Raw genomic sequence first — 20,975 nt, forward strand, 5'->3', positions numbered from 1 at the left:
CGTGCGAAGCACTGTTTGCGAGATCGTGTGATCTCGCAATAGAAGGTGCGCGAAGCACCATTCGCGATCTCGCGTCGCGTCGATCGACGCTTCGCGAGATCGCGATCAACGCGAATGATGCTTCGCAAGATTGCGATCTCGGATCGCGATCGACGGTGCGATCTCACGACGCACCGTTTGCGTCGATCGATGCTTTGCGAGATCGCGAACGATGCTTCGCGCGCTGTCGATCGCGCCGGTTCTTCTGGATTTTGTAAGTGTTTTTCTGGGTTTTGCCTCTTCCTTCTTCTTTTCCAAACACCAGAAAATATTTTCCGAAATTTTTTTTGAAATGCAACCAAACACATGAAAACATTTTCCTTTCCGGAAAATAGCATTTCCGAAAAATGGAATATTTTCCGAAAATGCTTTTACACGAACCAAACACAGCCTAACTTTATTCTAAGTGCGGAATAGTGTAAATGCAAGCGGCTAAACAAACAGGCTACTCTAACACATATTCATATAAACACAGCAATAAAATGAAATGTAAAAGAGTAGGGAAGAAGAATGCAAACACAGATAACATGCTGATGTGTTATCAAAGAGGAAACCGAAGAAGTCGGTGAAAAACCTCTCCTCCGCCCTCCAAGCGGTAATCGATCCACTAGACAATCAGTTGGGATAGATGGGTTAGCAAAAAACCCTCCAAGCCTAATCTACCCGTTGTACCTAAGCCCTCCAAGCTCCTACTACAACAAAGCTTCTCGGAACCATGTCTTGTCTAGCTCTCCGGATCTCACAACAAGCTCTATGTTGCATCTGCCTTCCTTGGCTTCTTCCAATGCTTCCCAGCAGCACCAAACCCTCACTTGACACTCTGAAAGGGTGTGGTAAGTGTTTGGGCTAATAACCTCTCAATGGTATGGAAATGGAGAGATAGGAGTTGAGGAAATCCACAAGCTTTTGTGTAGAGATATATGGGTATAATAATCTCTAACTCTCAAGGTGTTTGGCTAAGGTTTTCTCTTAAAAGCACTCCTTAACATTTGTAGGTAATGAGGGTATAAATAGTGTGGGTATAGAAAGTGTGTATCAAATAGTACAGTCTGGCATAACAGAATGTTTCGTGGGTGTCTCATGAGAAGGCCTTACCCGCGAGCTACTTGCAAAACACGGCTGTCTCCATCTATACTGACTCTTCACATTCCAGTCATGTGCAAGGCACATGCTTCACTTCACGGGATGCTTAGTCGCGAGCTACACGTGAGAAATCTTCTAGCTCCAATTGCTTGAGTCTTCACACACTCTCTCTCTATCACACAACCTTTACAATCAAATCTCACAATAAATACAGGGTACAAAAGATTGAATAAACTTACAATCAAATTTAGCACGGAATAAAAGTCAACAAAATACATATTTGTAAATCACAACTTTACAAAACCCAATTTCCAACGACAAACAATGAAGCAGAGTTTGAAGTTATCCTTACCAACCTGAGGATTGCAAAAGCTTTAGGGGTCAAGAATTTAAAGCTGAGAACTTGTGCATGCCCATTTCCCAGTTAATGGGCTAATAGTGAGATTGGACTCACAATTTACTTATTTTTGTGGGTTTAAGGGTATCCTACAATAGGAAGTTCCTTAGGATAAATGTAAAGGCCCTCAAGGATTACTGATCGAACACTATTGCTCGTGTGTTTCCTCACTTGCTCTCTCTCTTTCTTTCTCTTTACTAGTTTTCTACTATCCAATGTCTAACCCCTTTCTCTCTTACCTTTCTCCTATTTATAGCCTTCCTTTATCGAGTCAGTAATGATTGCTTTTTAGCAATTCTCATGCGGGTGGGGCCCATTTAGATTATTCTTAACAAAAGAGGGCCCCACTTTGGAAATAGGAACTCAAACGTTGGAACTCGTGCTAGATGCCGAATGTTGCTCGACAAAGATATCCCCTAAGGCATTACCAATGTATCCCGAGATGCATCCGAGCAAGGGTGGCCCTGAGGCCTAAATGGGCATTGGCCTAACCTACCAAGCATCAAAGCAGCCTATACCAATTGGGCCTAATGGAAATGGGCCAATGACCATACAATAGCCCCCCTTGATTCGTTCCCTGTTCTCAGGGATTGAATCAAGGCCTTTCATCGCATCTCTGGTCATTTCTCAGGGATACGAATCGTCAATCATTAATTATAGACAAGACAGTGGGTGTTTTATGGGTATTCGGGGTGACAGGCTGTCTCATCAGATGACCTTCATAACTTGACGTTTCGCGTATCGAGGCCATGCGTGCAAAGGTTACAAAAAAAGGGAGTCAATGGTTTTCCTGCCTAGGAATCCATTTAATGCTCCCTTGGTTCTTTCTCCTATAAATTGTGACTTTCCCCTATTCAAACCACTTTTCACTTCCTTACTCTTCTTGTGTTTATAGTTCCCGAGCATACATTTCCCTCCCGAGATCATCTTCCTTAGTGCCAATTGTAAGTTCTTTTATTCTTTTCCTTATCTTTTTAAGTTTCCTTCTTCTTTTCTAACATAAGGGATGGGCTTTTCACACCTTCGTAGGACTGAGACCGCTTTAGTCAATTTTAGGGCTAGGTTTGCCATTCCTTTAGAAGTAGTTGTAGCATACTGTCACGAAGATAACATAGAAATCGAAAGGTACCCTCTGTGGTGTTCTTCCTGTTGATGGATATATTGAGGGTGGGGTAAGATTTCCAGTAAATCCATTAAGATTTCCTAAATCCTAAAGAAGTAACATATGTGTTGCGAGAAATCCATGAAGGTGTATGTGGTAATCACTCATGACCTCGATCTTTGGTGGGAAAGACAATCAGGGCAAGCTACTTTTGGCCAACTGTGCAAAAAGACGTAGTTGAACTCGTCAAAAAATGTGATTAAGTGTCAACAATTCGAAAATGTACAGCACATTCCAAGAGAACTAATGATAAGCATTTCCTCACCATGGCCATTTTCCACCTAAGGGATTGACATCGTTGGTCCACTCCCACGAGGGAAGAAACAGGTTAAGTTCTTACTTGTCTCTATTGATTATTTCACTAAATAGGTTGAAGTAGAGCCATTAGCAGTGATCACTGAAAGCAAGATATAGAACTTCGTCTGGAAGAACATTGTTTATAGGTTTGGAATCCCAAGGACGATCATCTCTGACAATGGTTGGCAATTTGATAGTTGTAGATTCAGGGAATTTTGTGCGGAGTTGGAAATAAAAAAACCACTATTCATCATTTGGCCATCCATAGGCAAACAGGTAAACAGAGGTAACAAATCGTACTTTGCTCAAACTCATCAAAGCACAACTTGAGGGGGTAGAAGGTGCATGGCTAGAGGAGTTACTAGAAGTAATATGGGCTTATCAAACAACTGCAAGAACACTAATAGGAGAAACACCATTTAAGTTAGCTTTCAGTACGAAAGTAGTTATTCATGTTGAAGTAGGGTTGTCTAGCCTTAGGCTTTCCCATTATGATGAAAGTTCAAACAATGACGAGCTGAGACTTAACTTGGATTTTTTATTTGAAGTTAGAGACAAGGCAGCCCTAAGAATGGCTCGATATCAACAAAAGATGGCAAAATACCACAATCAAAGGGTAAAGCTCAGAAGGGTCTACCCCGATGATATGGTGCTGCGAAAAGTCTCACAAGCCACTAGGGATCCAACGGAGGGAAAGTTAGGCCCTACTTGAGAAGGTCCATATAAGGTTGTCCATTACTCAAGAAGAGGAAGCTACTACCTGAAGGATCTCGATGGCAATCTATTGCCTCATCTGTGGAACGTGGAGCACCTCAAGAAGTACTATTAATAAGAAGTACTTGAATCAATAAGCTCTGTCCATAGGAGTACCTCGCCTGATGATGCATTAGATAAGTAAGATTTCATTGTTTTTCCTTTTGTTAGGACATATGTGTTTCACATGTTAAGAACATATGTCTTGATTTTATGTAATTGGCTTATCCTTTGACAAAACGCACTTTACTTGTATTTGGGTAGATTTAGGATGTTTTAAATACTTCAAGAAACCTTGTTTCAAGATCACGTATTGAAGCTTTCGAGTCTGTTCAAAAAAACAAGTTCAGAGTGCAAAATCATTAAAGCTCGACAGCTGGTCGATAGCTGCATCTATCGAGCTTAAGGAAGCTGTTCTTCATTCGATGTGCTCGACACCTTCTCGACAGCTGCTCGACACCTACTATCTGTCGAGGTTTAAGATTTTCAGAATTTCAATATGATTTTCTTGGGATCTGTGAATGTGTCTTTGGGCCTTCTTTTCTCCTAACCCTAGACATATAAAAGGATCAGTTTAAGGGCCGTCAAAGGGTTCACAAGTTGCACAAGCATTGAGCAAACTCTGTTCAAGCATATTGTAATCGGAGATGAAGTTCTTGCCCTAGTTCTACTCTTCTCTTGAAGAAGTTGCTGTGTATGTGCACCGTAGAGTTTTGTGACCAAGCATCTTCTTGATCTTCATCGTTTGGATGAACTGAAGAACTTTGCAACCAACAACCTTCTTAGTTGGTGATTGAAGTCGCGTACTGGGATCTGCGCAATTGGTTAGTCACGTACTGGGAGTCGTGCATTAGAAAGGGGAACTGTCACTACAGAACAAGTCCAATTGGGTATTGGGGTAAGGGTTCAACTGTAGGTTGGTAAGGTACTTGGATTCCTTTACTTGTAACCGCTTGTTGTGATAATAGTGGAGTTTCGGGAGTGGTGACCTAAAAATCACCCGGTGGGGTTTTTGCCGTTAGGTTTTCCCCATTCGTAAACAAATCACCGTGTTATTTATTTTTCTGTTGCATATTTAATTTGTTGGTAATTTTTTTGTGCTACCACGCGTTTGCATGATAAATTGATTAATTAATAACTTGGCTAATTAATTAATTAATTTCTATCACAAGGGATCATTCAGTTTGAGACCTATCACCTTTAAGCATTTTTCCTTTCAAAATTTTAGTTTGTTCAAGTTATTTTCAGTTATTTCCCTTGTAATCCCCTTACAAATAAGGGTGCATGAAATAATAAGGCTCCATAAGCCATCTCTTTTTCAATAAGTCTAATCTTCAATTCAGTCATTCATAATGACAAAGCCTTAAGGTTAAATTTATAGACGAGATTGAGCCATGAAAAGGAGATGCCTATGCATAAACGGTAAAACTCCATTGATGAGTTCAAATCGAAAAAGAAATCTTCATATGGTAAAAACTCAGACGACGAGTTTAAATCATCAATGGTAAAAACTCTAAAAAATCAAATGACGAGTTTAAATCATAAACATGATAAAAACTCTAACAACGAGTTTAAATCATAAACTTGATAAAAACTCTAACAAGAAGTTTAAATCATCAATGGTAAGAACCACAAAAGTATGTCACTAATGATGAAAACTCCAAGTTCAGATCATACATGCCCAAGGGAAATATCATGTATGACCAAAAGAACCTCAAACAACGAAGTCTAAAGTTATGACGAAAACTTTAAGGTTTAAGTAATAGAGAAACTTCTTAAGCAAACTACATTAGAAAAATGAAACTAAGGTTGAAGGCATGAATAAAACAAGAGGCATTTGCTATTCTCAATGATGAAGCCTCAAAATAGGAGGCATCCAAAATATTCATTGTTTTTAAAGCCTTAAAACATGAGGCAACCAGAGTTCTCAAAAAAAAGAAAAGAGAGAGAGAGAGAGAGAGAGAGAGAGAGAGAGAGAAAGATATTGAAAGTCTTCTTTCAGGGAGTAGTGACAACCTCTTCAACATGGCCCTTGTCCATACGAGCCTCGTCCACAGTTCCACCCACAGTAGTACCATCTCCTTTAGCAGCAACAGCTTCTCCTTCCTTCTCTTTACTCTCATTGGCAAGGATCTTAGTGTCAATGGCTTCGTAGTCAACATTTACGAAATCCGCTACCTAGCTATGATGCTTTATCATCCACCTACGAAGAAGCACAAAACCCTTAAAGTACTGGATGAACTAGAGATTAGAAAAGCGATCAAACTGCAAAAATTTAGTGATCACTTTTTCATGCTCCTTGTTTGTCTTTAGAAGGGCAGCTTGAATCTCCTCGTCCTTCTGAATGACAAGCTTCTTTTCCACCTTCAACGCATCTTTGAGCTCCTTCACCTTCTCCTTAGCCTTTGTCATGTGGTCCATTGCCTCGATCAAGTCTTTCCTCAACCTCGAGCTTTGAACCTCAACTGAGTCGACCTTAGAGTTGGCGACCACCACCTTCTCCTCACTGCTCAAATAATCTATCATCAAACACAAGGATTCTCCAAGAACTTGAAGAAGAAAGCAGAATTAGAACTTTTAATAGGTGTAAAAACCCAATAAGCAACAAAAGCAACTCAGTAAAATACTTGCAGAAGCTTATAAATATGATGGCTAACCAGTTCGTGAGAAGGGATGGACGAGAGGCCTCTAAGCTCGTCGTCAATGATAATGTTGTAAGCTCGTCCGAGGGCCACGACAGGATCTTCCTAAACTCTCTTGCCAACTTTACCCTTCCCTTTGGAATGAGTGATTGGAGGTGTGAAGGTCATCATCTCAAGAGAAGGTGTGGGAAGATAGAGTACCAAAAAGAGACAAGGGGGCAGGAGTTTTATCTTTTCCTTCGTCTAGCTTGTGTTTCTTCAATCCTGGTGTAAGCTGGAACAAAGGCTCATTTTTCAGACTCTTCACACGGGCCTATTTGTCTTTGTTATACCTAGTAGCCATTTCTGCAAACATAAAGTCAGAGAAAAGGACGAGCTTTTATAAATAAAGGGGAAATAAAAAGAGAAGACAAGTTGAGCATACTCTTTTCTTCCCGACCAATCTTCTTTAACACAAATGCAAAGGGTTCAGGGCTGAGGCAACAGTCGTATAAGTGATGAGAATCTACCAAATCATCAAAATCTTTTATTGTAAGAGCAAACTCTAGAGCAACTTGAACTTGTCCTTGATAACATCTTCCAATTCGGGGCAATCAGAGACTGCAAAGCAAATTGAAAAAGAAGAATCAGAAAAAGAGAAGCTAAAATAATTAGTCTAACAGAAAGGTAGAAAAACGCACCAAGAAAGGGAATTTCCCATTTCCATAGCAATCACGGGACCTCACCCCACAGGTTGTCAATCATGTTTACCCATCCAGATCCATAAACAAAAAAGTATCTTTATTTGCAGTCATGAAAAGATGTAGGAAAACTACGGATGATCCTAGACTCCCTACTCCAAGGAAAAAGCTTAAAGTACCCGTAGTGGGTAGAAGGCTTCAAATGATATAAATGGAGGAACTCATTCAGGGTTATCATATCCCCATCATGGGCGGACACCCAAATTGACATGTAGCCAATGATCGTCCTCCAAGCACTAGGGACGAGCTGCCCGGGTGCAACGTTAAGAGCAGAAAGAAGTTTCATGATAAAAGGATGAACAGGGAAGCAGAGACCACATGAGAAAGTAGCCTCATAAAAGCTCACCTCACCATGGGCAAAGGTGCAAGCTTTCTCATTTGGAAGAGGTAGTCTGGTGACAACCCCTCTAGGGAACTGAAATCTTTTCCTTATAGACTTTAGATGTCTCTTCTCCAAAGAGCAAGACTCGGAGAAAGCATGAAAAGGGATTGAAGATGAGGAAGAAGAGGGTTTTAAAAACGATAAGGGTTTCAACACGAAAATCTTTAAATCTTTATCTACAGACTCATTACTTGAAGACAAACCAGTTTCAAGTTCACTAGACCTAATTTTGGTGTCCCTATAGTCTATGGTGGTCATTTCTAAGTGATGAGCAATCAAAGAATGACGAATCAAGGGATAATGTGTGGTCAAAACAGGCCTAAAAGCCGCATAATCTCAAGGTAAAAATAAGTCTACTTGAGGACAATGCCCACCAAAAAGCTCTAGGAAAATACCCTTAATCTAGCAAAGAAGAAAAAAATAGAAGGAGCTTCCTGCCTAACGAAAGCAAAATCAACCATTAATGGAGCTTTGAGAAGAGGAGTCTTATAGTACTAAATGTGCAAGAGCTTTCTTTTTTGAAAACTTCAGACTTCAAATACAATGCACAGTGAAGAAGAAAAAGAATATGAGAGGTTTTTTCTAAAAAGGGAAGCAAAATCAATGCGTGGGAAACACAAAGAACTCTCACACGTACGACCAATACAAAGAGAGGATGTGGCAATCATCTTACGGGAATATCGCCTCACATTAAATGTGATGGGACAAGAATCTCAGGGCATGAATAAACTGACCCACCAAAAAGGACTTTCCATATTCCTATACTCGTCCAAACAAAGGACGACAAAGGAATAAAGGGGGCAACTGACGAGTAGCACTGGTCATTCGTATTTGTAAATTGTCCATGTTAATGACGAGTAAAAGTATGGACGAGCGTAAGCGCATTAATTCTAGACAACATTCAATGACCTAATGATAAATGAGCACGGATCTGTTACTGCCGTCCAATGATGTGCATTTAAATGGCCGTTACGAATGTTAAAAGGCTGGAATTAAGTGGTCATTATTGAGCCATAAATCCTCCAGCTGTGGTACAACGTTAAAGAGGCCAACAAACTAAGCATTTACTCAGTCTGAGGCTATATAAAGCCAAGAGAGATAGGTAAACATTCATATTGAACACACACACAAATTACTCTACAGATTGCAAATTTCTAAAGAGTTTAAGCTAATTTAAGTATCAAAGGGTCCTTGGTAGGCCTCAAATCGATGTCATTATCTACTTAGTGCTTTCTTTGATACACGATCTCAAGGTCATCCATTGTACTGACAAGGAACATATTGACGAGACGAAATTGCATTTTATCAATTTTAATATAAAATATGGTCAACTGTAAAATATTTTACAATCAAAGTGGAAAATCAAGCCTACAAAATGTAAACATTTTATGCTTAAAACAAACGTAAAACATTGCAAAAAAAAAAATCACTCACTCATCTCTCTCTCTCTCTCTCTCTCTCTCTCTCTCGACACACTACCCTTTCTTAATCCCAAAGTTTTCCTTCCACAAACCAGATATTCAACTACTAATCCACTCACAGACACCACTCATCATGGGCCACCATCTAGTTGTCCACTTGTCGACACCACTCATCACTGGCTCCACCTCCACCGTCGTCAGCACCATCCACCGATTCACCTCCCCGAGGTTTTATTTATTTATTTTTTCATTATTCTCCATCGTCATCGTCGACTCCACCATTTCTTGCCCACCTCCACTGTCGTCGATTCATCCTTTGGTTCTCAGTTTTTTTTTCCCCCTTTACTGCCACGTGGGTTTACTGATTTGGGTTTTTGGATGGTTTATGGATCATGGGTGGCTGGGTTTGTAGTTTGTAGTGGATGGCTAGGATGTTTTGTGGATCTTGGTGTTGGCTAGGTTGTGGAATGTGATAGGTAGCTGAAATGGTTTGTAGGTTGTGGTGGGTGGCTGTGGTGGTGGATGTGTTGTGGATTTTGGTAGATGGTTGGCCAACTTTTTATATATATTTTTTCCTCTCGAATATGTGGATTTGAGTGGTCAGTGTGTTGGCTTTGTGCCAATACGGTGGTGGTTTGGGTTGTCGGTGGATTGGTGGTGGGTTGGTTTTTTATGATTTGGTGGTGGTTGCTTGGATTTGATGGGTTGTAAGATTAGAATTTTTTTTTTTTTTTTTCCTTTTCATTTTACCATTAAGCAAACACTTGAAAATGATTTTATTGCTATTTTCACATGGGTAACCACTAACCAAACATTGTAAAATGAAAATGTTTTTAGTAAAATATATTTTACATTTGAAAATATTTTACTCCGAAACCAACGGAGGGTAGATTTGGTGCTCAAGCCTTGGTACTTAGTCATGGTGCTCGAAAAGCTTATAATGCCCTATGCTTGAACTATTCTTCTTATCGAACTTTTTCCAGCTCAGGCTATTTAGGTGATTAACAAGATTTATTTGGTTGAGCGATGATGTGACTTTAGTCACCTCTTTCTTTTAGAGACCCATTTGATTAAGCCCAAACCAAACAAGAGATACTCGTTTGCACCATAAAGGCCTTCCCCTGAAGTTGTACTCAGCTGAACCTCCACCAAGTACTAGACTTGCTTGAGTTTCGCACCCGAGAGTTGAGAAATCACTTGTAATCAGCTGCATCAACTATCATTCGCATTGCAGGCATTTGGGATTCTCATTCTATAAAAAGTAAAAACAATAAAACTGTGTTTGTTTGTTAGTGTTTTAACAAAATGCCAAGTGAGAAAAGCCCGGGCTTGAAAATCCTCTGGGTCTGGACCCTCGGCACCGCCGCTAGTACTCTCTCTTTCTCTTACATAATATATTCATGGTCTTATACACATACACACACATATCTGAGCTTTTTGTTTTTGCAGTACTTGTTACGAGTGTGGTGCGGACAAGACTGAGGGACATGGAGACTGTCGTGAACGGACAACAACAACAACAACAACAACAGGAACCCATTTCCTCTGATGTGCTTCTGGTGGACACGGTGCCGGGGTCTGAGGATGTTGTGCGAGAAGAAAGATCATAGGTTTCGATCAAACACCCCCCTTTTATTTTTGTTTATTTATTGGAATTTAAGGTTTTGTTTGTGTTACATGGGGATTTGGAGGGTTTAGAAAAGTATGCGCACTATGTGTTTGCTGAATGTTCTAAATGAAAATGTAAAATCCCATTTTGGGTTTGTTTATTTAGCTATGTTTTCCTCACTCATAATTGACTACATTAACATGTAGAATTTGGTGTGTACCTAAAATTACTATTTTTAAGTGCCTAATCTACCTAAGGCATCATAGTACTACTTTTGGGGTGGGCAGCTTAGATCTTGAGACCTTCGTCTCCTTTCTCCTTCTCCTTGGTTACTTAACAAAAAACAAAGTTTGATTTGGGTAAGTTTTAGATTGAGTAGTAAAGAAATGAGTATTGGCCGTGAGGGTTAAGTTGCCTTGCTGCAATTTAAAAGTGTGGCCTGATTTTTTTACCAATAACCAAAATTTGCCCCCAAATACTAGTATATATCCCGGTAATATGTTCTCTCTCAACAGTCCTTCTTCAACAATTTCCTACGTATCACCTCTTGCTTTGGTCCTCTGCTTCAATTTATGCCTTTCTTTGCTGCTGGGCCTGCCTCCAAATCTCAAGTAAGCTTATTCTTCATTATTTTCCTTGAATCTTTCCTATAGATTTGGGTTTCTGCATGTTGGTTTAACAATTTATTTCAACAGAAACTTTGTTCTGTTTATACTAGAGATTTGGGTTTGGTTTTTAGTTCTTGGTTTAGCAAATTAAATTTAGTTTTGGGATTTGCTTTGAGAGTTGGAGGCAATGGTTTTATTTCTTGGAGAAAAAAAAAAAAAAAATAGAACAAGTTTGAAAAAAAAAATGTTATTGTTTAAAGGTTAGTGCTAGAACTTCAATTTGATTCTTAGATCAAAGTGGATCTTAATGCTTTTTTGCAATGGGCCGTATGATAGTTGCACACACGTGTTTGAGAAAATAACAAAGAGATTGGATTCCAATGAGATTGGCATGATTGTGACAGAGGTATGCCTATAGATATCCAACGGAGTGTATTCCCTTTTCTTTTTCTAATTTTGCTACTTGTTATTATGATGTTTGTTGGATGGTTAAAACTTAATAAGATTTTCACTCTTGTTAAAATGCAATGATGGCCCTTTGTGGACTGAACTTTGGACTATAATTAGGCTCTTCATTTAGCAATAAACTTTAGGCTCTTGATTTTTTATTCAGAATATTCAAGGTGTTGGTATGCATAGACATAGTAGCTCCAATTCAAGGTGTATTCAAGGTGTTTCATTTTCTCCTTAGAATTGACCACATAGACGTATCTGCTGCCTGTCCGTTATATATGTTCACTTTTTTGCTTTGGAGCAAAAAGGACTGAACTTTATAGTAAGAGTTTTATTGAGTAGTGGTTAAGCTTTAGCAATGTAGCAATAAACTTTAGGCTCTTCATTTTATATCCAGTGTATTCAAGGTGTTTGAATGCTTGTCTAATTTATGTTAATAATTATACTATTGTGAGAATTGATGGGAAGTGTACATTTGACATGTATTGAAATTGAAACTTTGGGATGCAAACTTTGTCTTTCAATTGAATAGCACTAAGGTTTTGATTGAATTGAGTTCCAAAATTTTTGCTTTGGCTTTTCCTTTTTGATTGAGTGATTCTGGTTAGTGTTCCTTATTGCTTCCTGTTATTTCTTTTAATTTTTTGAGAGGAAGTATGTAACTTATAAAAACTTTTTTTTTTGTGGGGTATGTTCAGTAGAATGTAATAGGCGCTGTAATGTAATGATTATTCTTATAATTTAGCTATTCAGTAATTTGGTTATGTTTTTATTACAGAGAATAGTCATTACTTATGAATAACTATTCTTTTAAATGAGGAATAACTATTTATCTCTAAAAATGTTATAATAGCTATTCCTTAGTAGATGTATTAATTTCTAAAATTAATATATTTCCAAATAAACAAACTTTTTATATGCACATAACAATTGTGAAAATAAAAAATCATAAAAAAATAACTAGTCTCTCTTTCAAATTTAAAAAATATTTATTTTTAGAAAATATAATTATATGAGTAAGATATTTCCTAAAATATGTCTTAAGTATGATTTAAAATGCTTTCATTCTATTGTTTTCAGGGTTCTATTATTGTATTGTCACCAAATAAATGAATAGTAATAAGTATTACATTATATCATTTTGTATTCCTTGTAATACCTATTCATATTAATTACCGTTACAATCTACCAAACATGCCCTTAGGTGTGAAAATGCTGAAAGCTTGTGATTGAACATGTTCTGTTCTAAATAACAAATATAATCCTGTGTAGCAGTATAATTTCCTCTATTGTTGAAAAGTTTCAATTCTTATTTTAATATTGCTTTTCATGTTTTTTCAGCCCATCATCTTAACTAGTTTATTGCTACATTGCTTTCCACTTCATTAGTTGCAAGTACTGGCACCTAAGAAAGGGGTTTTTTTTTTTTTTTTAGTTGAGATGGCTGTTGTGTTGGGATTGTTATAGTATTGCTAATTGATATGTATTAAAGCTTTAGTTGAGAATAGTTCTTAGGGAAAAAAAGAAGCCTTTTTCTATATAAAATAATGGTATGAACTATGTTACAGTAGTGCCAATTGATCTGTCTTAAAGCTTTTTTTTCTTCCTAATTTTTTATGGATCATCATGCCACGTCATTAACAAACCTATGTTTCGTTTAGATGGGTAAGAAAAATGAGACTTCAAATCCCAACACTAAACCATCCCAAAATGGCTCAAATTTTAGAGTTCAATGGACATCAAGACTAACAACAATCTTTTGTGAAGATTTTGTGGATGAGGTGTTTAAGGGTAATTGACCTAATATCCACAATTTTTGTCTCAACTTGCCCACGTGACAAGTTGTGAATGATGGAGTAAAAGTGATGGGTCTATATGGGTCCACTTCTCTACCACTCACAACTTGCCACGTGGATAAGTTATGGTCATCTACAGGGACATCAAGGAGTTGAGTAAGGGAGGCATGTCACACCCCTTTTCATTACTCAAAAGAATCATTATAGATTTTTCATTTTTACTATAATCTCAAACAAATCATATATAATATCTTATCAAATTTGTGAATTGCATGTTAGGAAAATATTTGTCACATTATATCTAGAATTACAATTACAATAATGAATTTGTATATAAGATTTTATTCCTAATTGATTTCTTAATATATAACAACACCCTTGCTGATAGTGCAACCACAACCACACCCTTTTCATTACGAATAATCACACCAAACCTTCAAGCCACAGGATTTGAAAAAAAGGCTACATCAAAATTTTCCTTGTACAAATTTTGCGGTGGTGGCTACCAAACCGTGGGATACACAAACCCATGGGTAATATGCAATTATGATTGAGCTAGTCGAAACTCATCCAAATAGTCATGAGCTCATCGATTCAACTTGAATACACTGCCGTTAAATGATGGATGGAAAATGTTGACATGGCTAACAGTTAAAATAAAATTAAAAATTAAAAATTTAAATAACGTTAAAATTTAAAGACCTAATTGAAATTTTGGATTTGTTTATACAAAAATATGATCAAGACATAATAACAAAAGAATAAAAGTAAAATTTTCTAATACGTAAAAATGCAATAAAGGCATGATAAGAATGCGATTGAAATCTACAATCTTTGAACAACCTCTTAACAACAAAAAAGTCATTTCCTTCCACGCCAAAAGCTAGCCAAGTGGTCTTGCCAACAAGGAAATCGAAGAAGTCACATAAGTACTTGTCGTAGTTTTTTAAGTTGAAGAAACCATGTTGGCAATTGAGGATGCCATCGAATTGAGAGCAGTACACGATTTTGTAGAGGAAGTAGTATTCGTTGTCATTTTGGTGAGATGGGTTTGGGTTAAAAGGGATGCATTTGGTGTAAAAGATGCAGGAGTGAATTTGGTTTTTGTGGTGAGCTTTGTTGCGAATGTTTTGGTTGGCTGGGCGTCGAGTTTTGAAGTGGGATATGGTTTTGGTTGTGGTGAGGGAGTGGGGAGTGTGTTTGGTGGAGGCTTTGATGGGGAAGTATTAGGGTTTGGGAGGCAAGTTTTGGGGTTTGAGGGAGAGGAAAGGGATGGAAGAAGAAAAGGCAGCCATGGGAGTGGAGAAGAGGTTGGAAAGTGAGGAAGGGAAAGACTTCGTTGTTGGTAAGGATGTTCAAATATTGCAGATTTCAATTGTGTTCTTATGTCTTTAATGATTTTTTGTCTATAAAAGTATGAATTTTACCCAATCTTCAATTTTAATGGTTTTTTTTTTTGGGGGGGGGGGGTTAATTTTGATGTTATCTTAAAATTTTACTCTTGATTTTTTTAAATTTTATTTTTGGCCATGTGGCACTGGGTCATTAAAAATAGTATTTTATTTTAGCAGTTAGCCACTGTCAACGCCTCGTAGCGGTTCAACCACCTATCGCGGCAACGCTCGCGCAGAGGGCTTCCTCCGAGAGCCTTTGCTGGTGCTTATGTGAAGGAGGGTCATTACCTTTGGTATGTGACTAGAATCTGAGTTAATTTTTAAGGAATTACCAAGGGTAAGTGAAATCGCCACCAATCATTGAGTTTTTCTAAGGTGTGATCCCTGACTCCATTTGATTTTATTACCGATCCTAAACTAAGAAAAAAGTCATTTTTCCTAATCTAATATGGATTAATAAAAAATCTTGATTCTTGAGTTTAGAAGTCTAGTTACATGTGTGAAAGGTGGACACCCCACATCGACTATCCAAGGATAGTCCTTTATTTTGGTAAAACTGTAATTTTTAGACATTGTGAATTGAAAACAAGCTATTGGCATTAGTTTACGGGGCTTTAAATGTGTTAGGCTTTGAGGTTTAATTTTGGAATGGGTATGGTCCCAGTTTAATTTTGGAATCGATACCAAATTTTCATGACGAAAATCCAGCAGCATTTCGTCTTATTTTCATGGCGAAAATCTAGCAGCGCTTCGCCTCAGGTGCATCATAGCACACAAAATGCTATTCTTACCAAGCTTTCGCTGTGAAAATACAGCAACATGGTGCCTCATTTTCACAATGAAAATCAGGCAGAGTTTCGCGTTTGGTGCACTATAGCACACCCGCAGGGTTTCGCATCTGTGTATACGGTGCATATCAACATGCTTGTACTGAGACGAGCCAAAGCCCTTCAAAGTATCAAGCATGTTGGTGCGTGTTGCATACATAAGAAAACCAGTGTCACTAGGTGACATGAATCGAGACAATCACACAGCGATGATCATGCATACAATATAGCATGAATATGCACCTACAACAATCGCCTTGAGCACATACCCACACTACAAGGTCAAGAGCTCTCATGACCAGAGAAGGTCACTTACGTTGTCATGAGAGTCCATACAAAGTGCACAATCACCCATAAACAAGCAAATATAAATATGCATGCATCATGCACAATGCAACCACATAGAGTAGGAAAGTAAACCAGACATTACCAATGTTCCAAGAGTATGGCTTAACAAGGTACGGGAAATATAAAACAGACATTGTCTCACCTAGGGAACGCAACCCAAGCAAAGAGCAAGGGGACCTTAATACATGCTCTAGAGAGAAGGCTGAAGGAGGGAGATAGAAGGACATAACCACTCGGGGAGGCTAGGCCTCCAATCTACTGAACATTGCCCTTTTTGGGATTGCGTCTTCTTACTTGCATATTTGCCCTTTTTGCTTGCGCCTAGGAGGTCATGCCCTTGTTCCAAGCGCCCTCACTCCATGCATGTACATGCAATAAACAAGGAAACAAGCTAGTAGACAAGCAAAGAAAGAAATAAAGGAAATAGGGAGAGCTTGCAAAGAACATACTAACAAAAAGAACCAAATGGGGCAAACAAAGCATGCTAAGCATATGAAACGGCAAACAAGCATGTTATCAAAAAAAAAAAAAAAAGGTGTCCTAGGAGGACAAATGTAGGTTTGGATTGAGTATCCATAGTTCCATTAGATTGGAATATGGACGACACATGTCCTGTCAAGCAAAATTCCTAAAAGGGACTCCAGGTCTTGTGTATCAAAGATTGGTGTTGTGAACTTGCACGAGATAGTAGAAATTAGGCTTGATGACACAAGCAAGCAAAGACTCATGCATGAACAAGTAGGCAAGCATCCAAAAAGAATGCATAGAAGCAAAGAAAGCCAAACGTGGCACAAAGCAAGCATGGCAAGCAACATCGAACGGGGCAGAAAAAGGGTATGCATTGAGCAAATCAGCATCACGTGGATGCATCTCACAAGTGGTTACACCCCAATGGGTCACGAGGGGGATGGATGTAACCACACAAGAACAAGCCTATTAGGGCACAAAGCACGGCAAAGCCTAGATCTAGAGAGGCAAGCATATACATAAAGCATAGAAGCTAGCAAACGTACACATGCATATAGGGAAATGATTCAAACCCTTTGATATAGGCCTAGGTGTGTGGATGTAGGCCTAGACCATGGGATCTAGATCTACACCCCACCAATAAGGGCCAAAACACAAGAAAGAGAGATATCAAGGGACAAAAAGGCTATAGAAGCACATGGCATTAGCAACCAACGTATAGATCTAAGCACACAAACATGGTACGGAGCGCATAAACACATAGATCTAAACATAGGCATGTAGATCTAAGCATAAACATGGAAAAAAACACAGGTATGTAGATTTAAGCACAAGCATGAAATTTAGATATATCCTAGCCCAAGAAGGCAAGGCCAACAACATCAAAGTGATAAATCATGTTAAAAAAGCAAGGAAACATGCTAGAAAAACCATAAAACATGCTAGGAAGCAAAAAAAAAAAAAAATGCTAGGAAAAGCAATAAAGCATATTATTGAGTAAGAAAAAGCTATGAAAAGAAAAATGTGTGGATTGTAGCTAAAAAGCTACATCTATACTCCTAAACCTCAAATCCAAGATATGGAACCAAGGAGAGGAAGATTGAGTGCAAGAACATTACCCTGTGATTGTGGGGAAAAGAGAAGAATCAAAGGTGTTTGGATGTGTTTAGATATGTTTGGGAGAGAATTTAGAGAGGAAAGGATAAAGGATTTGCCTAGAAAATTGCCCAAAATTTTCTTCTTCTTTTTTTGCAAAGTGAGGGGTCAAGGAGTATTTATAGTCGAAATCTGACCCTTCGGCTTCCGGCAACCCTTGAGTGGCCGCTAGCCACCACCGCTAGCCACATAAGGGCCGTCAGCCACCTTTGTTGACATCAGCAGTTCTGGCTTTTTCTAGTCCACCTTTGAATGTGTATTTGAAAGTCTTTCCAAACTTGGATTGAGCTAATCTTGGTGTCCCTGAAAAGCTCTGGATGTCTAGTTTCTAGAACACTAAGTAAATTGGAAATCCAACAGTCGAATCAAAAGTTATGGTCTCAAGAAGCATGCTGATGAGTTTTGCACGGTTTTTTGGATATCTCAACTGTTTTAACTCCAATTTTGACCCATGAATAGTCGTTGGAAAGAGAATTTGATAATCTTCACAATGGCACTAGTCCCAACCCGTTTTGACGGTCGGATCAAAATTAAGATTTCTAGTGCCTTTGGGAGTCAATGTTGGGTCAAACTTGGTCAAACTTAACAAAAACCTCTAAGTGAAGCGGGTTTGATGTAAAAGCATGAAAAATGTTGTTTTGGAAGAACTTTGACCTGGTTTGACTTTTGGTCAACTCAGGGTTGACTGAGGGCATTTGGGTCAATTTGACCGGAAAAGGCACTTCGAATGATCCGATGCCCAAACAGGTTGCGCCACGTCAATCTAGATGTTTCCACGGCCCCTTGGAGGAAAGATAATTTTTTGGAATTTTCAAAGTCCAGTATGCAAATCGAGAGCGAACAAAATACGGTACCTACAGTCACGTTAACATTTTCCATCCTCCACTTAACGGCAAAGACTATTTTGACACAATTCCTAAAAGTTAAAGACTAAATTGACATGTTTGAAAAGCGAAGAACCAAATTGACATATAGAGTAAGAGTTAGGGACCAAATATGTAGTTTACCAAAAAATTAAAAAAATGATAGAATGGGTAGTTCAATATAAAAACACTCATAAAAAATATTTATTAATAATTATCATAATTACATTTTTAATAGTTCCATATAAAAACACAATCATAATAAATACCATAATTATCAAATTTCATATTTTATATTTTATATAGAAACACAATCAAAATAAATGTATATTAATAACTATCATAATTATCACATTTCATATTTATATAAAAAATAAAAGAGGGATAAGTTCATTTCATTTTTCCTTAATACCATATGTGGGGCCCAATAATTTAAGGACCAAGCCCAATTGCTCCTGGAAAATCCGAAGGCCCAATCCGAGGAGAGCTGTGGCCCAAGCTTTACAGTGCAGAGCACAAAACAATTTTTGGAAGGCAGCCGAGGACAGTTTGGTCCTCGGCAGATCCTGAATCCCACCGAAATGAAGGGATAAAACTGGTATAGGGACGAATTTGTAAGGAGATCCAAAATATCTTGGGGAAGTTATCCTTACTACCCTTCCGGATAAGACCCAACACATGACAGAGCCGTACTCTGCAGCCTTATCAACCATACCCAACAATTCTGGGATTAGACTGATGGGACAAATATCAGTCTTGTAAAGATTGACCCTACACGTGGACGAAGGACAATGAACACGGACGAGTATAAAAGAAGAAAGTAAATAAATCTGAGGGGGACCCCATCCCACCGGAGGAAAAAAAAAAGATCACACAGGGGAGAACATCTCAACAACACCGGATTTCACTGAAGAAAGTCCGTCGTTGGATAACCGGGGTAAGGCCTCAATGGTCCTCCGAGGAGTCCCATCCCATAGGGTGCGACGTCTTAGGGCTTAAATGTTCAGGCCCAACTCCTTTTTCTACCTGAATTCCTCTAAAGCCAGAATCGGACATCGCCCCGTGACCAGCGGCTAGCTTTTCAAGCCCACTCTCTACAAATCATATTGTGAGGGATCTTTCGTACGCGAGCCCAACATCCTTATTGGGCCGCCAGAGAATTGTGTCCTTACACCATATTTTATTGAACTTTCTCATGCATTGCATGAATTGTTAATTAGTTGTTTTGATGAAAAATCTTGTGTATAAATAGTTTTTTGCATTTTTCTATATTTGGTAGTATCAACAAAAAGGGAAAAAAAATGTGTTAAAAGGAAAACCATCTATTGGCTTCCTTATTTAGCTTAACATGAGATAGAGTTGATTTTTAGAAAATAACTTTATCTCACGCCAAGCTAAAAAAAGAAAATTCAAACATAGATAAAGTTGTTTTCAAACATATGGAAAATATTTTCCAAATTCTAAGTTTCAAGTTTGAAATCCAAAATAAGTTAGCAAATGGAAACTAGCTAACTACAATATGAAATCCAAAAGTAAGATGAATATTAAGGTGAAGTGAACATTTAATTATTCCTACTCTAAGGTTATTATAACCACCGTCCTAAATTCCTAATCATCATCATCTATGTAGACATTATATATTTGTATACTAGAGCTGCAAAAGACAACAAGATACAATTTCACACTCAACTATTCAAGTTATACCACTCAGCAACAATTAAAGAGCATGCTAAAAAAAATCAATCAATCAATCAATATAAAAATACAAGCATAACTGATAAAATTATATATAAAAAAATATTTTAGTAATATTGGAACAAAAATTAGTATATTGATCAAACAAATTTAACAACATTATAATTTAAAAGGCAGCAAAGCTAACATCAAAATTTTCATTTAGAAATGTTGAAGCATTCATTCATTTTGATTACAAGTGAACTAGAAATTAGAAAAGATTTACTTAGTTTAACATAATTTTATAAAAATAAAATCAAAAGTCATACTGTCACAACATGAAAATATAAAAACCCTTAAAGGTTCATCAAAACCAAAAAATTATCCCATAAAAAAAAAAAAAAAAATTCATTTTTGGTAGGATTGGTAGGATCCCATATGATCCTACAATCCTATACGATCCTACATAATCCTCTATACGATCCTACCCTTTTTTATGATCCTAGTGCGATTCTAAACATTTTAATGAGGTGGAATCGTAAAATCATGCAATCTTACGATCCAAATCGCAATTTTGACAACCATGGATAAAACTCGACTTCAAAATTGCCAAGTTGATTTTAGTGATGCACAAGTGAAATTGAATGCTGCATTCATAGCTTCAATTGCATACAAATATCTAGAAGGGCTAGATTTTATTATGGATGAATTCAAGAAATCTGTAGAATGTGATCGTGAATACACATTGAACCCCCTAAAACATGAATCACCACTATTAGATGACACGCTCAAAGCGCAGAAGCTAATCAATATTACTTTCGTTATAGTTGGTCAGATCATGTCAGCATAATGTATATGTGATCT

The 20,975-nt window shown here is 37.8% G+C and overlaps 1 long non-coding RNA gene across 1 annotated transcript; it reads left to right on the plus strand.

Moving 5' to 3' along the window:
- Positions 1-9,848: 9,848 nt before the first annotated feature.
- Positions 9,849-10,685, plus strand: LOC115971913. Its single transcript, XR_004087363.1, has 2 exons — positions 9,849-10,285; positions 10,366-10,685. It is a non-coding gene; the product is annotated as an uncharacterized LOC115971913 (long non-coding RNA).
- The last annotated feature ends 10,290 nt before the right edge of the window (positions 10,686-20,975 follow it).

This window comes from Quercus lobata, chromosome 12, assembly GCF_001633185.2.
Source record: "Quercus lobata isolate SW786 chromosome 12, ValleyOak3.0 Primary Assembly, whole genome shotgun sequence".
Classification (NCBI taxonomy): Eukaryota; Viridiplantae; Streptophyta; class Magnoliopsida; order Fagales; family Fagaceae; genus Quercus; species Quercus lobata.